Source organism: Rhinolophus sinicus, linkage group LG09 (assembly GCF_036562045.2).
Source record: "Rhinolophus sinicus isolate RSC01 linkage group LG09, ASM3656204v1, whole genome shotgun sequence".
NCBI lineage: Eukaryota > Metazoa > Chordata > Mammalia > Chiroptera > Rhinolophidae > Rhinolophus > Rhinolophus sinicus.
In genome coordinates, this window is record NC_133758.1 from 31,316,616 (window position 1) to 31,341,403 (window position 24,788).

General features: G+C 36.9%; 1 protein-coding gene across 16 annotated transcripts in view; it reads right to left on the reverse strand.

The window, feature by feature from the left end:
- The window catches only part of DTNA (dystrobrevin alpha), a 355,310-nt gene that overhangs the window by 190,478 nt on the left and 140,044 nt on the right, over positions 1–24,788 (reverse strand). For 15 of the 16 annotated variants that reach the window (XM_074340141.1, XM_074340145.1, XM_074340142.1 and 12 more), the window contains one exon: positions 1,950–2,075. The exons of the other annotated variant lie outside the window; for it this stretch is intronic. The gene's annotated coding sequence lies outside the window, so the exon portion shown is untranslated. The remainder of the gene's footprint in view (positions 1–1,949; positions 2,076–24,788) is intronic. 16 annotated transcript variants of the gene reach the window in all.

Consider the following 24,788-nt stretch of genomic DNA (forward strand, 5'->3'; position numbering starts at 1 on the left):
ATGAGGGTAAAAGGGATCAAATATAGGGTGATGGAAGGAGAACTGACTCTGGGTGGTGAACACACAATGTGATATATAGATGATGTAATACAGAATTGTACACCTGAAATCTATGTAACTTTACTAACAATTGTCACCCCAATAAACTTTAATTAAATATATATGTATGCATATATATAGCTTATATGCAAAAAATAGCTTTATATATATATATATATGCATATATATACAAATATAAATATAAATATATATATATATATAGCTATTTTTTTTTCAGTGTAAAAAACTGCACTTCACATTTAACTTTATATTTATTTACTGAGAATCATTTATTTTCCTTGGGCCAAGCAAGTAATCCCTATTTACTTTTCTTCCACTAATTTTGGGGAGAAATTAATGAAGTACTGAGTAGTTAGTCAGGATGTGACTAAGAAAAGAGAAAACACTTAAATATTTAAAACAGACAGGATTCAATCCAGAGAAATGGTTACACAGATGATGGAAGAATTGAGAAGCTAAACTGGGGATAGTGAATCATCCTTGAGATTAGCGGCATCAGGAAGTCAAACGCACTACTACCACCCACAAGTCTCAAGGGACAAAAGGAAGAGGTGATATTACTAGAACTCAGAGTTCAAGGTCACTGGGGGGAAGCTGGGGGCTGGGTTTGGGGGCTGGAAAAACCAGCCAATCCGGGTCAGCTTTCATGGAACCAGCAGAGTAGGAACAGGGCAAGGAATGGAGGTGAAGGTAAAAAACAGGTACACACAGGCACAATTGGAAAATAGAGAGTTAAGTAAATACGTTTTCTGTTTTCCTTTTCTCCTCCAGAGTAATGTTACACCAGACAAATTGATTTACTGATATTTTTAAAGGGCACTAAGTTTAGCTCCTAGGAACTGCATTTAACCAACATCTTGTGAACAAATGAAATCACCATTTTAGTTCCATATACAATCCCAAGAAACCAAATTTACACACCCTTAAGATTATGAGAGAATTATCCACCTTCATTTTGAAGTTAATCAAAAGTACAAAGAAAGCACCACTGTCTTTTGGATTAGATTTAGACAGTGGTCAATCAATGCTCGGTCAGTTGCACTGTTTTGTTCAGAACTGTGAACAGAGATATATTCTGATGTTTGGGAAATCACCATTCTTTAACGTAGATAATAAACCCACACTTTGAAAACTAGACTCAGGAGGAGGTGGAAAGACACACAATTTCCTCAAGAAGACCACCACTCAATTCCTCGATTCCTCCGAGCTGACAATGGCATATTGCAGACTAACTGTAAACTACAAATTTGTAGGCCTATGTCTTTTGTAATATGAAAGGGTAATTATGCATGATGATGTAAAAAACATTGATCCATCCATTTTATGGCCAGGCAAAACAAAGCTTAACGTGTGTGAGTATGTGTGTGTGCTTAATCGTACACAGTTTAGAAACTGCACCTAACCGAAACCATGCCCTACTTTAAGTATAAAATCTCCCCATGGGCAGCCTCTGAAATGTTAGTCTTTTCTGATGCAGAGACTTATTAATGATTAAACTACCATTATTACCATCAGATTTTCCTCTAGTTTATGCCATTAAAACATGGTTTTGTCTCATTGTGGCTTATAACTCTGATATTAAATACATTATTTTAAAAATTAGATGACCTTTAGCATAGAATGAAGTACTATGGCATTTGCTTAATGGAAACCAGGAAGACATGTCCGGGCCATCTCTGTATCTCACACCTCATAGTTCAAATGGTCTTTGATAATAATGAGAAAATAAACAAAAGGCACAGAAACTAAATCTTTCACTGTCTGACATCTCACTAAAAGTACAAAACGTTGATACTATTTAACCCCATTTTCTTTTCATGCAATGAGAAGCATTTTGAGAGGAAATAGTTCAATGTCCGTCTTAAACTCTTTGTCTCAGACACACTCACCTAAAATTCAACGAAGAAACAGCATGAACTTTCCAAAAGCATCTATTTTTCTTTGAAATGGCAGTTGACTATGGCATTTGAAGACTTCCCAAGCACTTCATCCAGGGACGGGTAAATTCTATTTATCTGCAATGAGAAAATAGACTTTTATTTTGCTAAGCACCTGACACGTGTTGATTATAGAAACAGAAAGCCAGAATAGGCAGATCTAGAGCATATGGTAGTTTACAAATTCCCTTATACACTAAAAGTGATTTATAATACTCAAATCAGAACCTTGGTTTTCATTTATTATAAGAAATATTTAGAAAAATAGACACTGTGCCAGACAGAGGCCTTTTATAGCTGAGGATGGTGAGGCCCAGGGGAATGAAATGACTGTACAAGATTAATCCCTGGTTAGTAACACAGAGTGGCCTTGAACCCTGGGCTCCTTAACCTAACTCTGTTTTAAGTTGATTAAAAACCCAGATGAAGGAAAACATGGAATCTTTTGTGTTTTCTAAGCAGGTAACTTTCTGGAATACTGTGTCACCATAATTTCTACTAAAGACAAGGAAATTAGTTGAGTCAGTGTACCAGGCCAGCATTTCCTCTACTGGTTTAAACTTGAGCAGTTGTAAGTAGATATCCATATGATTTATTAAGTTGTATAGTAATAACAAAAGTAGTAAATAGTTTGTAAAATTGTTAATGTTTCTTAAGGAAGCTGAACAATTTTATAAACTTTTGCCTTCTGAAAACAAACCACAGATGAAAACTGAAAGAGATTGCACTTCCCAATGCGAAGACTCGGCTTGGTAGTGACCCAGCTACTCCACCTGCTATCTCCCATCAGCCAGACTTTCCCACCATTTTCTCTTCCTCCTTCCTTTTCTCTTCCCTTCTTACCAATAAACACGCTGCTGTTACTACCGTGTTTCCCCGAAAATAAGACCTAGCTGGACCATCAGCTCTAATGTGTCTTTTGGACGCAAAAATTAGAATAAGACCCCGGCTTATGTAAGACCCGATATTATATTATATTATATTATATTATATTATATTATATTATATTATATTATATTATATTATAATTATATTATATTAATTATATCCAGTTATATTAAATAATATTATATTATATTATGTTACATTATATTATATTATACCAGGTCTTATAGCAAAATAAGACCGGGTCTTACATTAATTTTTGCTCCAAAAGATGCATTAGAGCTGATGGTCTTATTTTTGGGGAAACAGTATCCCAGCTGCTAAATGGCTGGGTCCAGCTAGGTCTTATTTTTGGGGAAACACTATCCCAGCTGCTAAATGGCTGGAAGAAGCAGAAATATGAAGCTCAGGAAATCCCATGCTAAGATGAAGGAAGTGTGTGGACTAGAGGGGAATCACAGAATATAAAGGAGAGAAGGCATCTGAGGGTAGTGGGGGTAGAAAAAGAAGGGGCCTCGCTCTGTACCCTGGATGGGGGTAGGTTCCTCCAACTCCACCCTTGCACTTTCCTCCCCCAATTGTCTTCTTTATCCCAGATTATCTAAAATGATTACAGTAATTATTTAGCTTTCATGGCTTTCATGATTTCAGTTTCACAGAGGAAATTTTATGCAATAACTCTCCTTGCCTCTAATCCAAGTTTTCAGATATATTCATTATTGCATGAGATTTATTTAAGAGCAGATAAAGAAATTTTATGACACATTAGAATCCAACCATCTTTCCCTGTACTTAGATTCTAGGTACATATATGTATTTGCATTCTTTGAATTAAACGTATTATTACAACAGTAGAACTTTCAGATATTTTTTGTTTTCTTAAAGTACATGCTACTTTTTTTTTTTTTTTAAATTGGGGTTCAGGTGAAGTAGACATATGCATCTGGGAATAAGTTATATATTAAAAATATTATGCCCTTATCATGAATGCAACTCTCAAAACCATTGCATCAGAAAACAAATGGATACCTTATACAATCTTATATACACTATTATTTACAAAGCTTACACACATAGATAAACTTACATCCAACTATATCTGGCGATATAGAGTCACTCAAGAAATCCTTTGGTATTGACCTGGGGACCCCTTAGGATGGTTCCATTGGTCGTTGCTCCTCTACCTGGCAGTTTTGGGAAGGATTTTTGCATTTTAGTTTTTTAACCAGGTCTCTGGGTCATCACAGGCTGCAACAGACTAGGAGGAAGATGAGACAAGGCTCCGATAGAGATGCTATGTTTTAAAGTACCCCACAGGGTGGCTCAGGTTGCACACCTTAACTGGGATCTATGACTCCAAGAGAAGTTGCAACTTGGATAACATCTTGATTGTAAGTCGGCTTCAGTTTTTGCTATTCCTCCTCCACCAAGAAGTGGCCTCTGTTTCAGCCTGTTTCTCACAGCACTGATTAAAAGCAGTTGTCTAATCTGGAGGCAGCTCCATCCCTACCCCTCTGGGCATCTGTTGCCTGGAGTATATAGAACTGAATAGTATCCATAATTCTTTTCACAGTCAAGCCTCCCAAACTGCCACTAAATTAAAGGCTGCTCTCTCCTCTTGCTGCAGCCCTTTGGACACTTGCAAAGCAAAATTCTCATGTGAACATTGGGTGAGAGTACAAAGGATACCTTTTTCTCTTTAAATTTTTTTTTTCAATTTTTGAAAAATTTATGATATGGTCTGCAATCATCTTGAACCATCAAAACACTTATCTACCTCAGAATTAAACAATAAGGCCTATTTAGAATCATACATATGCCAATACAAATGAAACAGCAGAGAACCAACAGCTTCTAGAAACGATTTCTAAAGTTACCTACATTTTATCACTGTCTCTTAATCCCATTCGAGGTAGGCATCTTCTGCCATGGTCCCAGGGATCCCTGCTTCCCAGTACTTATATCCTTGTATAATGAGTATATTATATTTCTGATAAATTATTTTGAAGTATAAATTTTAGTACTTCTAGAGCTGATGCTTCTTGCACAGCATTCTTTCTAAAAAAGATTTAACTCTTCATAAAATCATTTTTAAGTAAGTCTGAATTTAATTTGGATGCAAATTTAAACAATGATGTTTTATTTTATTTAATGAATGAATGAATTTTATTTTTTAAAGATTTTTATTAAAATATAGCTAACTTACAATATTATATTAGCTTCAGGTGTACACCAGTTATTCCACATTTATATACCTAAGAAGTGATCATCATGGTAAATTCAGCAACCATCTGACACCATATCATGCTACCACAATATTATTGACTATATTCCCTATGCTTAACTTTACATCCCCGTGACCATTTTGTAACTACCAATTTCTACTCCTTAATCCCTTCACTTTTTTCAGTCTGCTCCCCAACCCCCTCCCATCATTCACCCTGATAATTCCAGTACCCATCTGATACCATACATACTTACTAGAATATTATTGACTACGTATATTCCTTATGCTGTACCCTACATCCTCATGACTACATTGTAACCACCAATTCACCCACCTTTCCACACCCCCAACCTCCCTCCCATCTGACAACCATCAAAATATTCTCTGTATTTATGAGCTTGTTTCTGTTCATTTTGTTCTTTACATTCCACATATAAGTGAAATCTCATTACACCTGTCTTTCTCTGACATACTCCACTCAGCACAACACCCTCCAGGTTCATCCATGCTGCCACAGATGCAAGACCCCATTCCCTTCCATTGCTCAGCAATATTCCATCGCATATATGTACCACCTCCTCTTTATCCATTTTTCCATCAACAGACACCCAGGCTGCCTCCACATCTTGGCCATTGTAAACAATGCTGCAGTGAACATATGGATGCACACATGTCCTTGAAGCAAAGTTTTGGGTTTCTTTAGATAAATACCCAGAAGTGGGATTACTGGATCCTTCACTGTCTCCTTTTATAGCCTTTGTTTTAAAGTCTAGCTTGTTTGGCATAAGAGTTGTTACTCTAGCTTTTTTTGTTTGTTTCCATTTTCATGAAATTATCTTTTTTCATCCTTTAAGCTTCAGTGTGTGTGTGTCTTTCAATCTGAAGTGAGTCTCTTGTAGGCACAATATGTAATGGTTTTGTTTTCTTATCTATTCAGCCACCCTATGTCTTTTGATTGGAGCATTTAATCCACTTACACTTAAAGTAATTATTGATAGATATATAGTTATTGCCATTTTATTATTCATATTTTTTATCTTTTTATATTTTTCATATTAAAGAAATCCTTCTAACATTCCTTGTAACTGGTCTGGTGGTGATAAATTCCTTTAGCTTTTTCTCGTCTGGGAAGTTTATTATCTGTCCTTTGATTCTAAATGATAGCTTTGCTGGGTAGAATAATCTTGGTTGTAGGTCCTTGCTTTTCATCACTTTGAATATTTTGTGCCAGTCCCTGCAAAGTTTCTGTTGAGAAATCAGCTGCCAGTCTTATGGGGGATCACTTGTAGGTATCTAACTGCTTTTCTCTTGCTGCTTTTAAGATTCTCTCTTTGTCTTTAATCTTTAGCACTTTAATTATGATGTATCTTGGTGTGGGACTCCTTGGGTTCATCTTGTTGGAGAGTCTCTGTGATTCTTGGGCTTGAATGTCTATTTCCCTTGCCAGGTTAGGGAAGTTTTCCATCATTATTTCTTCAAATAGGTTTTTAATTCCTTGCTCTCTCTTCTCTTTCTGGTACTTCTCTGATACAAATGTTGGTATGCTTGATGTTGTCCCAGAGGTCCCTTAAATTATCCTCATTTTGGGGGATTCTTTTTTCTTTTTGCTGTTCTGATTGGGTGTTTTCTGCCACCTTATCTTCCAAATCGCTGATTTGATCCTCTGCTTCATCTAATTTCCTGTTGATTCCCTCAAATGCATTATTTTTGTTATTGTATTCTTCATTTCTGACTGGTTCTTTTTTATGTTTTCTATCTCCATTTTATGTTTCCTATCTCTTTGTTGATGTTCTCCCTGAGATCATTCAGCATCCTTATAACCAGTGTTTTGAACTCTGCATATGGTAGATTGCTTGTCTCTATTTTGTTTAGTTCTTTTTCTGGAACTTTGTTCTGTTCCTTCATTTGGGACATGTTTCTTTCTTTCCCCATTTTGGCTGCCTCCCTGCGTTTGTTAGTATGTACTAGGTAAAAGCTGCTATGTCTCCTGGTCTTAGTAGAATGGTCTTATATAGTAGATGTCCTGTGCAGCTCATTTGCACAGTCTCCCTGGTCACCTGGGCTGGGTGCTCCAGATGTGTCCCTTGTGTGGACTATGTGTGCCCTCCTGTTGTAGTTGAGCCTTGGTTGTTTGCACATCAACAAACAGACTAACCCTCAGGCTGATTGGTTGTGAGGACTGGCTGTGACTACAGTGAAGCAGCTGTCGTGCAAGGGCTGACTCTACAGAGCAGGATTTCCTTTAGCAGGGCTCTGGTGGCTGCCCAGTCTTCCCTTTGGGTGTGTTGTGCTTGGAGGCAGCCAGGTGATGCTTGAGCTCAATCTGAAGCTGGCCACCAGGTGTGCCAGCCCCAGGGCCTCCTATGAGAGGCCCCACCACAGGAAAAGTTCAACCACAGCCTGTGCCCTGCTCAGGACCACCTGGCATGAACAATGATGCAATCCTCAAATGACTGCCACCTGAGCTGGACTTGCAAGTGCCTCTAGAAGCCAGCTGCTACTAGCGCTGGGCTTGGTTTGGACCTGCTCATCAAGAGGTATGGGACATGTTGAGGCCAGATGCTGCATGTTGGCTTTTGTGAACCTTTGAGAGATTTTAGGAACATCCTTAGAAAGAGCCAAGACAGGCCGTTTATATGAAAAAGCCATTGGAAATGGCTTAGGTGTGTCTGAAAGTTGGGTGGGGGCAGGGTCTCAGGGAATCACCAGGGCAGGGCAAACTGTGTTAGTCAGGTTGATGGAGAGTCAGACATGGTAGCTGCCTGTGTTTGCATGCCTGGATGGGGGAGGGCTCAAAAAAGAAACAATGGCTTCTGCCAGCACTTCTGTCTGGGATAAAGCTGCCCCTCCGGCCCTCACCCTGAAGCCAGTTAACTCAGTTCCTCCCTGTATGTCCCTGGTGCCTTTGCAGCTGCTGCCCCAGTGCTGGAGCTCAGAGCAAGTGAGTCCATCAGCAAGTAAATCCATGTGCAGCCCCTTTAAGAGGAGTGCCTGGGACGCCAGCCACCCCCCCACCCCCGGCTCACTCAGCCAAAATCTCCGCTGTTTTTCACAACCAGAAGTTATGGTGATGGACTTCTTTCCCCAGCACTGGAACCCTGGGATGGGAAGCCTGGTGAGAGGCTTGGACCCTCACTCCTCCAGGATGCACCTCCACAGCCAAGAAAATCCTCTCAACTTTTAAAGGTCACATGCAGGTGTGGGACCAGCCTATTCTGTGTCTCTGCCCTTCCTACCAATTTCAAGGTGGCTTCTTCTGTATGTTCTTAGTTGTAGGACTTCAGTTCAGCTAGACTTCTGGAGATTCTGAAAGATGGTTGTTTCATAGTTTAGTTGTAATTTTGATGTGGTCATGAAAGGAGCAAGCAGAGCATTTAGCTGCTCTGCCATCTTGACCAGAAATCCTCTTTAAATTCTTATTTAAATTCTCCATCAGCTATCAAATTCTAGTTTGACTAACATGTGACTAGAAATTAAAAATTTAGTGTTATGGGATTAAATAAAATACTGTCTCCTTTATCTAGCTTCCTGAAGAGTTTTCCATTAGTGTCCAGACTGGAGTTAGGAGTCAACATTTTTCACCATAGAGTTCCATAAGAGAAAGAAGGATTTTGTTAATTTGTGGTGCCATAATTTAGGCAGATAATTTGGATGAAAGTTGCAGGAGGTAGATTTTTGCTCAGTAGGGGAACCCCTTCAACTTAGAGCATACAAAAATAGAATGGGCCACCAAAAAAACACAATCTTCACATTAATGGTATTAATTTAAATAAAGACTGGATAATCACTTGTGGTGGTCAGATTTCGTCAAGCACATGCATTCATTACATAAAGTGGTGTAAGTGTTCACTCCCCACTGAGATTATGTGGGAGTTGGCCAAATATTAGACTGGAATTAATATTCAGGTTTTATTTATGTTTTTTTCTGATCTTCCTACCTAAAATAGCACTCCTCCTCACTCTCTATTGCTTACCCTGATATATTCTTTTGCATAGCACCTCCACTATTTATTATCTATTCATTGTCACTTCATACTAGAACATAAGCTCCATGAAAGCAGTAATTTTGTTCACTATGGCACTCCTGATGCTTAAATGATGCCTGACAAATAGTAAGCCTGCAGTAACATTTATTGCACGAATGAATGCATATTTTAGTCCTTCTTTCTTAAAAATATTTGATCCAATTTCCTCTTTCTTATCCCCATGAGTTTGCACCATAGTAGGCATTCTATCTACTTTCATTGTTATATAGGACTAGGATAGCCTCAATGCTAATAGGAAGAATGAAGACAAAGCTTTATAATATGTCTGTAGTCTCTTCTTTTCTTTTAGTTACACTTGGGTGATTACAGTGTCATGAGTCTAGTTTACTAGATTTCAGAGGTTAGGATGGAGACCATTTTCAGATTATTACAGTCACAGAAGGCAGGTTCAGTGTTATGTGAACCAGATACGGATAATGACAACCATAGGTTTGCAAAGGGTGCTCCAGAGAAATGCAAACATTGAGAGCCATGTTGCATTCATAAACATATGAGACTTGGTCTTTTCTGGTGCTTGATATTGTCATAGGCATAAGTTGTAGCAGGTATTAAGTGAGTTTGGCTAAGAATGATTAAAGTCACTTGAAAAACAATAACTACTTATTCAAATAATTTCCCAATAATTTAAATAGGTCCTGCTTTTTACAAGTGACTCTTTGTTGCCATATTCACAAATGGCATACAAGGGTTTCACACCAGTGCTGAGGCTGAGCTCAGGATTCTGGCTACTCCTCTTCCACAAACACAGCATCAGCCAGATCTTCAACAACAAAGAAGAAGCAGGGAGAGGAAGAAAAAGTACTTAGATCCCTAAGCATCTTCTTAGGTCCCTGAAGCCGCTTCTTGTGTTATAATAACAAGACTGAACTGGGATCAGAAGCCTGAGTTTTATTTTTGTCTCTATAACTAACTAGCCATGCAAGTCATTTACTCTTAACTGGGTTTCTCGTTAGTAAAAGGAGAGTATTAGTTCTCAATTAGGGATGATGTGTCCTCCCCACCCCGGACATCTGGCAATGTCTGGAGACATTTTCTGTTGTGGAAGGAGGGTAGCTGCAACTGGAATCTAGTAGGTAGAAGTCATGGATGCTGCTGGACATTCTCTAATGCAAAGGACAGCTTCCTCCCCCCAAAAAGTAATTATCCAGTCCAAATGACAGCAGTGCCTAGGCTAGAAACCCTGGTCTAGATGGTTCAAGTCCCTTTCGTTTCTAATACTATTCTATAATTTTACCACATGTCCCATCCAGACCTCTGGCCTAGTTTCTCTTCTGAAGAGAACTTCTTCCTGCACCTCCCAGCTCTACAGTTAGAGCTACTCCTCCATACCCAAACCTTGGTGTTTCCACACCACTCTTTGAGTTCCTTCATTGTAACACATGTTACCATGTAAAATTGCCATGAATTTTTTTCTCTCGCGCAATATGTGAAACCGGAGGGCAGGGTCTATCTTATTTATTTCTTTGTCATAAGAAATGATAAATAATAATCCTTACTTTATGTTTATTTGATTGATGGTGGAACAATTAGCAAACGTGAAGCTCAGCATTTTCTCACTTGGTTCCTACATAGAGTAGTGGCATAAACTTATTCAGATCATTTCACCAGATTATTAGTCACTGGCTTAAGAATGTTAAAGTGACTTAGGAAACTACAGCAAAGTGGATTTGGAATTGTGGCCTTTGGACTAAATTCAGAATCATCCCAGATACAAGGATCTTAGGTCAAAATCAGGGAGAGGACAGCTGGGTGACGGGCCTTACCGGATGCTTTCGTGGTGGGACAGAATGCTCAGGGAAACTTGGGTACCCTCTCTATTCCAAGATTTGGTCTTGTTGATGTAGAGTTCAGCCTGGGAATCAGGAAGGTCTTAGATGTCTGTACATATTTCCTATTAAGGGCATAGATTGTTACTTCAAGCTCCTAGGAAAAAGAGGCTGTAGCTTTGGGTGAGTTTAGCTGTTTAGATCCAGCGTGGTCCCATCACAGAAGGGCAAAAACCACACTGTCTGGTGGACCCCTCCCACCAAGGACTTAGGGCGCCAAGGGGAGCGCTGTTGAGACTGGCTGTATGTGCTCTGTGCTATTCAGCCACCTCATCTCTGTGAAATTTTTAAGTTTTTGGCCACGTAATTAGGGAAATTAATCTAATCTCAGAGGGAATTGTGCATCTGTAATTTCTTTTCATCCATTTATAGCCCAGGGATTGCAGAAACATGGGCTGTACATCACAATCCTACAAATCTAGGTACCTATACAGGGAAAGTAGAGTCACTGCCTGCCTTCCTTCTCAGGCACCTACTTTAATACTCCCTGTAGCAGGACTGCAAGAGGATATTTGAGGAAGCGAAAGATAGTAGCAGAGTACTGAGTTTCACTCTTGACATTTCACTAATAGAAAAAACAAAAAACAAAAAACCCACGATACTTCATCCCTTAGGTTAAAATAAGATAATGCAGAGAGAACAATAACATTTGGACAAAATAGCTGTCAGCAGGAATGGACATATACATTCAGCCCTGAATGTAGAATTATTTTACACCATAAAGCCAGAGGACTGTTGACATTCAAGAACGCTTAAGAAAAAAAAAAATAGCGACTTGCCTGTCAACATCAGTTCAGTTGGGTATTCAGTCAACTCTTTTAAAGGTGCTGAAAAGCAAGTAGGTGGTTTATAAAGGATTTCTGAGCCCTGCTTCTTGCACAGCATTTTTTTCCCAGAGGAAATGCCTTTGGCATTGCTTTCTGTTGCGTCTTACTATAAGGTTAAGGCAGTTGCCTACCCAGATGATATTTGCATTTTTTAAAGAATATTTTCCCCCCATATGTTTAATGATTCACCCAGCGCCCACAGGGCAGCTCACAGAGGAGCTCCATCACTAAGAGTTCACTGAGCACCCATAATTTTTTTCTTTTTCAAAATAAGAAATGTAAAAATCATTAGCTATATGTTAGTGTCTATGAATAGGCAAGTTTAATTAAAATGGATACAGAGATAGCTGGAAACTTACAGTTTTTCAGTTTTTTTTTTTTTAAACAAAGTACATTTCTTTTTAGGAAATGTAGGAAATTACAATAAATTATAAAGAAAACTCATATCATCCACATTATTTTATCAAACTTACAAATTAAAATATATGACACATATGAAGATATGGGACCTAGTCACTGAATGCTTCTTTAGTTTATTCATGTATTTTATACATACTCACATTCACACAGAACACATTCTTGCTACATTTCTGGGTAAGGCAGTAGGTCATCATTTTATTTTACAGTAGCGACTGACTTATTTTGTAGAAACCTCTACTGTAAAAACCCATGTATCTCAATTTATCAGAAAATAGTCATTTTCTCAGAATACACTTTTAAAGAGAATAATTATCTCATTTTGTATCTTTTAAAAAGTACAGTTGTAAAACCAGTAAGTGTCTCTATAAGCAATCACTAAACTAAAGTATCTCAAGTTTTCTTAGGTGAAAAATCTCTTTTTAATTCTTAAGTAGAACAATATGCAACTGAAACAGAGTATAGGCCAAACCTGCAGGGGTGATCTCATTAAACCTTTAAACTCTCCATGCTGAAATTAATTCTAAGTAAGACAGAAAGATTAACACATATTTGCTGACCAGGCAAAAAAATGTTTACTCAAGCTCAGCCCTACTTTCTTGCAGCTCAGTACACCTGCCAAATTGGTCAAAAAGAATTACATTGAACTTTGAAGGTTAAATCAAAATGTGTTAAATATTTATCCAATTAATCTTTAAAAAAACAAACTTATAATTAGCCACATGCAGGTATATCATAGATTCTAGTGAAATTTCCCTGGTAATATGTGACCATCGATGTCTTGCTTAGATTTTATGTTCACTCATTTGTTAAAGTCCTGCACATGTCTAAGAGATTAATAATACAGTGTGATGTGATATAAGTGTGTCTGTTTGATTTTATCATTATGTAAAGATCAAAACAAATAGAACAGAAGAAAGGAAGGCAGGAGGGAGAAAAGGAAAGAAGGAAAGAAGTCACGAAACTGGACATGGGGGGAAAAAAGAAAAACTAAAAAGAAAGATTTTCTAGGACCTTTACCAGCTACATTAATGACATTAAAAAAGAGGATGATGAATAGGGGAGTAAATGTTTACTTGCAGAGTACCACACCTCCCACAATTATCCTAAATTAAATTTTGTACTAAGCACATAGAGTTCCACATTTTTAAAATGACTTTTCTCTAATATGTATAAAAACTAACCAGAAAGATAACTCTCATAAAACAACATCTGTGCAAACAGCACTTATTTGGACACAATTTCAGTCATAAATTCTTTGACATGAAAACCAGATTCTTAATTTTTTTTTTTTTTGGCTTGTAATATATCTTGTATATTTCATTCTCCGCCCCCCCCAAATACTTATGTAAAAAATATTGATGGGTGTTTTCTTAGACAAAGAAAGGCTTTTTCTGTAAATCATAAAGAGATGAAAGGATCTAATTTTGGGAATGAGTGTTCAGGCCTTGCCCTTCAGTGGTACATTTCTACCTTAACTGATGGCATCTAATATGCCACATGCTTTAGTAGCAACCTGAGGGTTACTGAGAGCCTGACTTATCATATTTATCTGAGTCAAAGGGGATGAGTGTCTGTTTCAAAGAGGAGATAAAAGAGAATTTGTTATCAGTAAGTTGCCATGCCACTTTGGAGTTATAACTAAAAGTGATACTATATTCTGTATCATAGGTTCTCAAACGTTTTGTTCTGAGGACGCCAAAGATCTTTTGTTTATGTGTGTTACATCTATCAATACTTACCTTATTAGAATTGGCTTAGAAATTTTGAAAAATTTATTTATATATTTATTTACATAACAATGACAAATCCATTGAATGCAACAGAAATAATACCTATTTTCAATAAAATAGCAATATTTTATAAAATAAAAAAATGTAGTCAGAAGTATAACATGGTTTTACATTTTTGGAAATCTCTTCAATGTTTCGCTAAACAGAAAGAAGGTAGCTGGATTTGCATATATGCTTCTACAATTAACTTATCACAATATGTTTGTTTTGGTTGAAGACTATAAAAGAAACTCCAAACTTACATAGATAGGCAGTTGAAAAGCTAGAGTATTTTCATAGCCTTCAGATGATTCTGAAATAAGTGGGTGTTTCTTAAAGGTGAATTGCAATGTGGAATTTGAGCCATATCAAATAATTTTTCATAGCCTGTTACATTAAAATCCATTATCTGTCTCATACTTTGTATAGATTTTTAAAATTTATGTATGATTTTATAACATCATGAATCAGTCATTTGGAAAGTATGGGTTCACTGAGCTATGCAGATCTTCCAAATATTGATGCATTTCATTTTCAATAACAAAAGGTTATATTTATTAATATCATCAACAATCTCAGCAGAAAAATCTTTTAGGTATTGGGAAACTGTCAAGCTCACAATGGCAGATATAAGCTTTCCAAAATTCTTAATTTTACTTTAAAGTTTGAATTTTACCATTGTCAGAAAATAGTTTTCTCTGAAGTGACAGGTTCACTTCATTTATTTTCAAGGAAATCATTCCCAAATACCATGTCTACGTAACCATAGTTTGACTGCCAATTATTCTTTCAAGTAAACTTGTTCTATGAAACAAGTGGCTAGTTCAATTTGCACACCAGTCTTACTTCCAGTCAACCATTGTGCCTCAATATATTTCAAGAGCACTTTAGGCATACTTTCCATTTCCTCACACAGCTTATTAAAAAGATATATATTAAAGTTTCATGATTTAGTGAGGTTTTTGTTGTCATTGATGCTTTTTTTTTTTTTTTTTTTCTGTAAGTGCATCGCAATGAAGAACATAATTACCTCCAGTAAAGGTTGGTGCCATTGCCTTGATTTGTAAGGTTGCAGCAGTTTTACCCACCATTATTTTTGCGTCATCAGTGCAAATGTCCATACAGTGAAAATGGCAAATAATATGTGAGAATTATTGTTAAAATAGTTTTGACCTCAAGAAGCTCTTGAAAGTGTTTTGGGGACTTCACTTTGAGAATCACTGACCTGAAAGGCAGGAAATATAGTAAGGTGTTTGAGTGAAGGCTCTGAGGTTGGACAGAGCCACTGGTGAATTTCACCTCATACCTGATTCAACCTCTCTGTGCTATTGGGCAAGTTATTACTTAACCACTCCAAGCCCCACTTTCCACACCTTTAAAACAGAAATAATAACAGGTTTTACCTCACAGAGTTGTTCCATGGATTAAAGGAGATCACTTAATACAGTGCACGACACACAGTAAACTCAACATGTTAACTATGATTTACTAATACCTACATTACCGCTTCTTTTTTAGATCAGGAAGCAATGATGTGAGTAAATAAGAATATCAGCTGTATTTGTTGGAATTTGTTTATGCTGTAACAATCCAATCTTAGTTCTAGATTTCCTCTATGAATACAACAGCTATATGAAGATAACATTTTTTTCCTACTATGTTGTTGAATACAGATGGGTATTTGCCCCTCGTACGCTGATTTTGCAAATCTTGTTTGTACAGTCAGTCATGAGAGATAGTTCTTGATAGTTAGAGTTAGTGATGACAAGTGAGAGGTATATTTTGATTAGGACCCATGATCTCCCAATCCTTGATCTGCTGCCTGTCACATTCATATGAGGGAAGTGGATATTACCAGTGGGTTACATGATAATCAGAAAACTAGATCACAAGGAGTCACAGGAACCCCTTTTGCCTAAGGCCTAGGACAAACACAAGAAATGTCTTTCTTAGGATGTTTACTCTTGACCTAATCTCAGTCTTCCAGATTTTACCACATTGTGGAGAAAACTGAATTCAAGGAAATGGCCTCTAAGGAAAAAAGGGGGAAAGAGGGTATTTTCCTCAATAAAAGGGGTGAGGTTTGAGGTGTGTGTGTGCATATGCGCACACGTGTGTGTATGTGCACATATGTATATGTGTATATCGCACTCTCACAAAGAGGAATTTGGCAGACTCTAAGTGAGTGCTGGAAAACTCTAAGCGCATAGGCCCATCTACCTGATGTAAATGTGGGAAACAGGTGGGTCTAAGTCCAAGAAACACAGGCACACTGCACCTGCATATTTTACCCCTATGAATATTTTTTACTGTCTCAAAGAAACATGCTTGTATTTTTCTTGAAATCATAAGAAGTCTGCTTGGTCTATTTTTCTTTTTACCACTTTTACTCTTGATCTGAATATGAAAAAAACAGCTCTTAACAAGAAAACAACAATTCAAGCTTGTTTATAAATAATATACGATATTTGGTCTCAGTGTTGAAAAAATAACAGGGAGTTTAAAATGAGGAGTGGTGCCCCCTATTTAAAGAGAGCACCTCCTTTTCACTGTGCCAAGTCGAGGCATGGACCAGCATGGCCACATCTTCCTATTTTCTTGTTCAGGGTGGAAATCCAGATTTTTATATGAAATCTTCAAATGCCTCAAACTGGATAGGACAAACAAAATATGTTAGCAGGGTTTGCAGGCTGCCAAATTTTGGGTTTCTCCAAAGATATAATTTCATTGCCGGTGTACCCCATGGACCTATAAACTTTGTTCTTGACTTATCTCTATCACCACCTATTCAGGGCAGTAGGGTAGGAACAGAGAATAGAGAGCAGCCTTGATCTCCCTCTAGTGGTTAGAAAGTGCCAAAACAACTAGCTGAACATTATTGAAAACTTGCTTATATGAGAAACTTACTAAAATCAGCAAAGCAGACTCTGGCTATTGTGTGTGACATGCGAACCACCTGGTGATTTTACTGTCAATTCATATTTGACTCTAGGATAATAGACAACAGAATTAAGGAGCAGGGAAATCAGCTCAAGTAAGGACTTGACACTTTGAAGACACAAGAGTTCTAGTTCCAGCCACCAGGAAAAGAGAAGAATCTAAAAAGTTGTACTCTAACAGAAGGCAGGGCTAACTCTGTTGGCTGGAAGGTATAGACTGTGTTTTATGTGTATTGATAAGTATAGTCTGAAGGATCATCTTATCCACTAGATAGAGCAGCATCTAGTAGTAGTTACTGGCTAATTTGATCCCTGTTTTAAGTATTCAATAGTAACTCAGCACTTACTAATTAATGGAGAGCATCTTATATCCTTTTGTTTAGAAGCTTAACTCGAGGAAAACTTTTTTAAGGTGGGAAATGGGATAAATTTTGCAATTTTGAAAAAAATAAAATAAAATTTCAAATAGGATAGTTATATAGAGCTAATAAAGTTTCTTGAGAAAGTTAAAAAAATAGGTCTCATGACAGCTTTTTTCATTTGGATGCCCATATTGTCTTAGAACACTGTCCCCAAGTATCATATGCTTGTAGCTCAAATGTCAACTTTCAAGGATGGTTCCCTGTGTATACTCATTTCCTTGCTGTTCTGACCTCCTTGACACACTCAGATAATTTAATGAACTGAAATACAATTGCTTTTAGAAGTGCAATACTTCATTATGTTATGTTTTTGTTTTCAAAACAGTTTTTGAGTTGAGAGTACGTCAGCAAAACCAACCAAAAGAATGTGGATATTGTTACAAGGTCAGCTTTTCAGAAGCTGTAGGCAGCCATTATTGGCATTCTGTCAAACAATCACCACAGGCAGCAGGGCCATTCATGAGCAGTGAGTCAGCAGCTCTGCCAACACTAAATATGGTAACCCATTAATGTGCATGATAATGGGTACGCATGCTCCTTCAGAAAGCATTGGAGAGAGGAAATATTTTATTTTTCCGGTTATTTTAGAAGTAAATCTGGGTAGGTCATTAAAGCCCAGCTGTTAACTCGCACGTGTGTGTTTGTGTGTGTGTGTGTCTGTGTTAGAACCTAGATTAAAATATTTATACATATGGATTTCTTCTGTCAAGGAAAGCATATTCAGATTGGAAGCTGAAATATCAGAAGCTAGGCATTTCAAATGGAATGTTGTGCTAAGAGGGAGCCATGTTTTAGACCCGGCTGTCCGGTCCAATAGCTGCTGGCCACATGTGCCTACTGAGCAGTTGAAATGTGCCTAATTCAAACTGAGATGTGCTGTAAGTGTAAAATTATGAGCATGTACTAAATTTCAAAGATACAGTACAAAAAAGAATGAATAACTCATTGATAATTTTTTATATTGATTACATGTTGAAATGATAACATTTTTGATATATAGGGTTAAGGAGAATATAATTAAATTAATTTTACCTATTTAATGTGGCTACTAGAAAATTTAAAATTTTATGTGTTGCTTGCATTATATTTCAATTTTACAGTGCTGTATTAGAAGATATTTGATATCATTTCCTTCTAGTCTCTCTCTCTCTCTCTCTCTCTCTCTCTCTCTCTCTCTCTCTCTCTCTCTCTCTCGCAAGCGCAGAAGGGATAGGAAGGGGGCCATGGTAGTGGGCCATTTAAAAAATACAGGTTTCAAATTTCCATTTAAGGTACCGATTTGAAGATACCAGTTCTATATGCTTATATATATATATATATATATATATATATATATATATATGCATATACAATGTAGGCTATAGCACTCAAAGACATCCTACCCTGAATAGCCAATAGACCTGGACCTTGGGTCCAGGAGTGAAAGGGCATTTGCCATAGTTCATTTAATTCTGGCCATTTTACTAAGAATGAAAGGGCACTGCCAAAGACGCTGAGAAATGTTTTTCTCTTACCTTTCTCACAGAACAATAAAATGAGCTCTGTAGAAGTGAATTGGTGTAGCTTCCTGAACTCCTCGGTTCTGTTTTAGAGTTGGATGCTTTCAAGAATTATTTGACTATGGTGGTCAAGGCTGTATCATAACACACTGAGCTAAAACTTTGACTTAATAAAGATTTTGATGAAAGCAAAATCTAGACACTAATTTGGCTATTTAAATCAACCAATGGAAAACTGTAATTTCTAGATATGCCTGAATGTTTTTTTGGTTTTGAGTAGAATTTGGCACCACTACTAAATTATCCTCCTGAATTCTGACTAGGGTTGAGAAGTTTCTATCAGCCTTTCTCTAGAACATTTCTATGTGCTCCATCCTTTTTAGTTTCGGTGCTTGAATCAGTTGCATCACCCATCTGCTTTTATCATCTTAGCCAACACCTACTTTAAGGACTTTGGGGTCCTGGAGTCAAACAGATGCCAATTTGGGGTTCCAAAGTCACCCACCCTTTTTCCTTATGTTTCTCTTTCATCCATTTTAACTTTAACTATTGACTTTAATTTTTATGAGCACAGCTGGAAAACAAATAGCTGAGCAGAGCTTTCATGAATGGTGGTTGGGCCACTCTGAATGACTGTATAATGATTATTCTAGCAATAAAAACATAGCAGTGTTCCTGGCTTCTGAAGTTGTTGGAAGAAAGGATGAATTTCCTCAAGTCTTTCTTCATTTAGAGCCATACGGTGTCTCCCCTTCTCCCCAAATAAATAAAATTTTCCCTTCAAATCCAGAAATTCAGACAGGTCTCTGGGGACTTCTTTTGGAGAATGGCTCAGCATCCTCCTCTAAAACCTCTTTATAGTATTAGTCCTTCTCTAAATGGAAAGTGATGCATCTGAAATTTAGTGTACTCATTTAAAGTTATGGAAATATTTTAAAGAAAAATTAATAGGTTTACATTATAATGACTTTTCATATATTTTTCACACGTTTCCTCGCTAAAAAAAGTTGAGTATCACATTGAGTGTTATAGGATGAACATTTTCATAAGGGATTAAAAAATAGATAAACACTTTTACCACTCTTCAGGGTAATTGTTTCTTAATCCTTTCTGTTTGGACAATGAAAAGAAATTGATTTATACCACATTTCACTTTTTGACATGCTTTTGTTTTTAAACCTAAATTCTTTACAAGCATTTCTGAGCAATACCAAAAAAAAAAAAAAAAAATCATCTGTATTTGGAAGATACACAAAAGGAAGAAAAGTTTAAGGAAGCTAGGACAAGCTTCCAGCATTTGTGGAATAGCAACCTTATACTATTTATACTATCTAATTCCAATGACTGGCCTTATAAAATGTTGAGCAAGACTATGCAGATATGGAAGGATTATGTCAAATAGACTAGTGACTTCATTTCAATAAATATTTAGATAACTGCCTCACAGTATTAAATAAAACATTGCAACATCTAACAATTAGAATTTTACCTTCTCTTTAGTTTAGATTTTATCACCAAGAAATAAAATAAAAATAAAGAATCCTATTTGTTCTAAGATTTTATAGGCTGTTCACGAAACTCCTTCAGAGTCACCCAACAAAGAAAGACCACACCATTGAAGGCTGTAACATCTAGAAAATGTGGTTTGGGAAACCTGACAGGGCTCTCGGAGGGCTTCGATGTGAGTTTTTAAAAAGCAACTGCTCCCTGACCTGGAAGTTCAGGAAGAAAGGGGTAAATGGTGATTGGCAGTTCATCTCAAGTCCTTTTAGTGCCCCATGGTCAATAACAGAGGAAGCACAGTGATACAATCCTCAAACATTTCATGTAAGAAGAGCCCCTCTATTCTCTGAATGTGATTCCTAGCAGGACAATGTGCAGAAGATAAAACCCAAATGGTGTAGCCTTCCCGGGCTTAACCAAGATGAATCGTTCTAATAAATGGCTTCCTTCACCTTTTCTAGGATTGACAGTCTGTGCTTAGTGTTTTGCAACACTAAAATCAGAAATAAAATTGTAACTGTGTCTAATTAAACAAGTCAAAGGAACTTATAACTGTGTTTATAAAAGGAACTTATAAACTGTGTTAAAATTTGATAATGACATAAGCTGTCCTGTAATGGGATTCTTTAAACCACAGAATTAATATCAAAAACATAAAGTCCATTCATATAACTTGATTTTTTCATTTGCAGCAATAGAAACAATGACAATTAAATATCACTCTGTGTGTGTGTTGGATATATAAATAACAGGTGCATGTATAAAGCCTCCCTCATTTGTTCATTTAAGGGTAGAATGTGAAAGTTGATAAGTGTGAGACTTAGGTAAAAATGGTGACTTCATTTCTCTGTATATATGAATATTGACTTTTTTTCTCAGTCTGCCTACTCCATGACAAGACTGTAAGACGATTTACACTCCAAAAAATGAGAATTTTCAATTATATCAAGCCCTTTGATTAGAAAAATACTTGGGCAATCTAATTTCCAGACAAATTTGTATATTATTACTTATTAATAGTAAACCTAAGTACTTATAGAATTTTTTTTTTTTTTTTTTTTTTATAAGGAGGGCACAGCTCACGGTGGCCCACACGGAGATCAAAGGGGCAAACTTGGTGTTATTAGCACCACGCTCTAACCACCTGAGCTAACTGGGCACCCCAAGAAAACATAATTTAACCTGAGTAGTGACCCTTTGGATGTTTTTAGAAATTAATACCTATAACATTTCTGAGATAAAATATGAAAACATATAAGAAAATAAATAGTTGAATGGGCAAAAGGCACTAGTCTGCACATATACCGGGGTTGCCCAAAAAATGTATACACAGGACTTGTATTCATCTTTTGTTATTGGTATATACTGAGCATTACATTTTTAATACAGGTTTTTTCCTTCCTTAAAATGTGTATACATTTTTTTGGCACCCTCTGTATGTGTTTTCCTTCTCATTTTATAATAGTTAATAAAGATGAACATAATACTCAGAAACACTGACCTGCAGAGCTATGCCTTTAATCACTGTTGCCTTTGTCAGATAAAGTTAAGCACATAGGATTCTGAGCACATATAAGCAGGGAAATGATGGTGTGGGTTAGGGGAGAGGAGGCCCTGGCGGGAGTGGGCTGGGATGGTGATAATCTGAGTTATGCGAGGATGATGTTCATTTTACTCTTACTCCAAAGCACCACCAATTGTGTAAGAGACAGGGAGGAAATGATTTCCAATAACTGACCCAGAGAACGCCATGGGTGGGTGGGAGTAGTGTGGGAAGATCACCTCTTGAATCCAGCAGTTTACTTGCCTTCCTACCTAGATTGGGGTTTTCTTTTTTGCCTGGCTGAATAATACAATACCATATGTTGCCAGCATGCTAAACTATTCTGAAAAAATTACAAATATAAGTAAAATAATTCCTCAATATTATATATATATATATATACACACACACACACACACACACACACACATATATATGTGTGTGCATGTGTATGTGTGTGTTTATATATATGTATATATGCATATATATTATATATATATATAAAATCTTTTTGGAGTTATACAGTCTACTTTCTAAATATATCCATTGTGGACGATTACACCGCATGGAAGTTAAATTTCAAAATCTTCTGAATTTTTGGTTTGGAATAGGAAGTTTATTTTCAGAATGTGCCCAAGAGATTAACTTTCACAACGAAGCTTTGTTCCAACTAGTATTAAGGTTACCTCGTGTACTCTGGTGATACAATTGTGCAAGATGCAGGAGTACAGCATAGCGACCAGAGCATGGGATTATGGTTATTGCTTATTTTCTCTAAGGTAATTCCTCACCTGTAATATAAGGATATAACAGTGCTTACCTAGAGTAATCTGAAGGATTGATTTAGATAATGAATGTGTTGTACCTAGCACACAGCATCCCCCAATAACTGGTAACTACCCTAGGATTACTAACCAAGGTACCAGTGGGAATATTTACATAGAAATGGGGCACAGGATATTTCTAAAGAGTCATTTTGTAAGTGAAATTCTCCTCCCTGTCAATTCACTACAGCTCTATTATGCCAGCTATTTGAGAATATCACTGATCCAGCTGGGAACACTGTTGACCAATCACAGAGGAGACAGGTGAATGATGGAGGCCACCTGACCTTGGCGAGCCACCACCTTACCCAAGACTTCCTTTCAGAAGAATACTCTGAATGTTGCCTTTAGCAGATTATCTGAAATGGCCTTCTGATAGCTGACAAGGAAAGTCCTCAAACTGTTTTACAGTTTCAAATAATACTCAAAGAGCGTTAGCAAGTATGAGTAGGTTCAAGCAGGCTGAAGTGTGCACTGTGTCGTCTGCAGACAGGTAGTAGCATGGGTTTCCAGTTCAGCACTGCCTGCTATTTCATCATGGATTCCTCGGTGGTATTTAAAAATTCTTTACAACATTATTGATTACATTCCCCAAATTAACTTTCGTAGCTCCATGGCAATCTTGTGGTTACTGACTGCTTTGTAAAGATTTTGTAGGGTATCCGATGGACACTTGTCTCATTAGGGAGACCACCTCAGGGATGATGTAGATGCCTGATCACTGCACTGTACTCCTGAAGTTGAAGCTGAACAATAATGAATGTCAACTACAAGTTTGTATTTCTATATACATATATGTGTGTATATATATATATATATATATATATATATATATATATATATATATATATATATATATGTACATATGTATATACTTACAAGAAGCGGAGTACAGCATTAGGAATAGAGACAGTGGAAATGTAATGGCTGTGTGTGATGTCAGAGGGATAGTGGATGGGGGAGGGGGCTGACAGTTTGAGGCATATAAATGATAAACGTCTAAGTATTACTTTGTTTTGTGCACCTGAAACTAAAACAAACAAACAAACAAACAAACAAAAAAACAAAACAAAAGCAATACAACTGGCAAAAAAACCCAAAACAAAACTCTTTAGTGTTACGTATTTTTTTCCCCTTCTCCTTTTATTCAAACAGATCATTAGCACACTGGAGAGAATCAAGCCTCGACTAAACCATTCACAGTGGAGACAATCAGGATTCAACTTCAGTATTCACTGGGAATCACAGAACCTGCCAGAAGTACAATTGATGTGCCTAGGAAATGCAGAAGTAATCACTAAAAATGCTAGCTGTAAACCCATCCAGAGAGCTGTAAAACTTAAAGCTAAAGGCAAGACAATTTTATTTTTAGTAACCAACAGGTAAAAGTCTACTTTAGTTTTCTTCTTTTCTGATTTACCATGATTTTAAGAATACACAAAGAGCAGGAATAAATGCATAGTACAGAACTGACAGAGGTGACACAGTTTCAAGTACTTGAAATGTGTAATCCTTCATAACATGTTATTTACCAATGGGGTTTTATGTAAACCTTGGAATCTTGTAGGAAAGTGATTTTTTAGAGAAATCATACTAGATTCAGGTTTAATCACTTTGAAACTAATAATTTAATTACTCTGCTTGGCAATGTGGGTCATTAGGAAGTACCCAAATAAAGTTATTACTATCTATTTTCAGAAAACGTATTCATTCATACTTATATTTTTTATGAACATTGCAGTTCCTAGACTAATGCAAGGTTATGAGCTCTGGAAAATACAATGATAAATTGGACCTGGACTCTCTCTGTCCCCTGTAACACCGAGATCTTGTAGGGGTGTCAGACTCATGAAGTAATTAGCTATAATGCTGTATCAAATGTGGCAAGAGCCATGGAGAGCTACATTTAGGATATTAGGACTTTAGAGGATAAAGAAAAGTAGATGAGATTATTCCAGTTGGGGCACCTGGAGGACTTCACAGAAGAAATGTCACTTAAAAGTAGCATGGCTCCCTCTACAAGCTTAATAAATATTTATCGAATGAATGAATGAATCAATC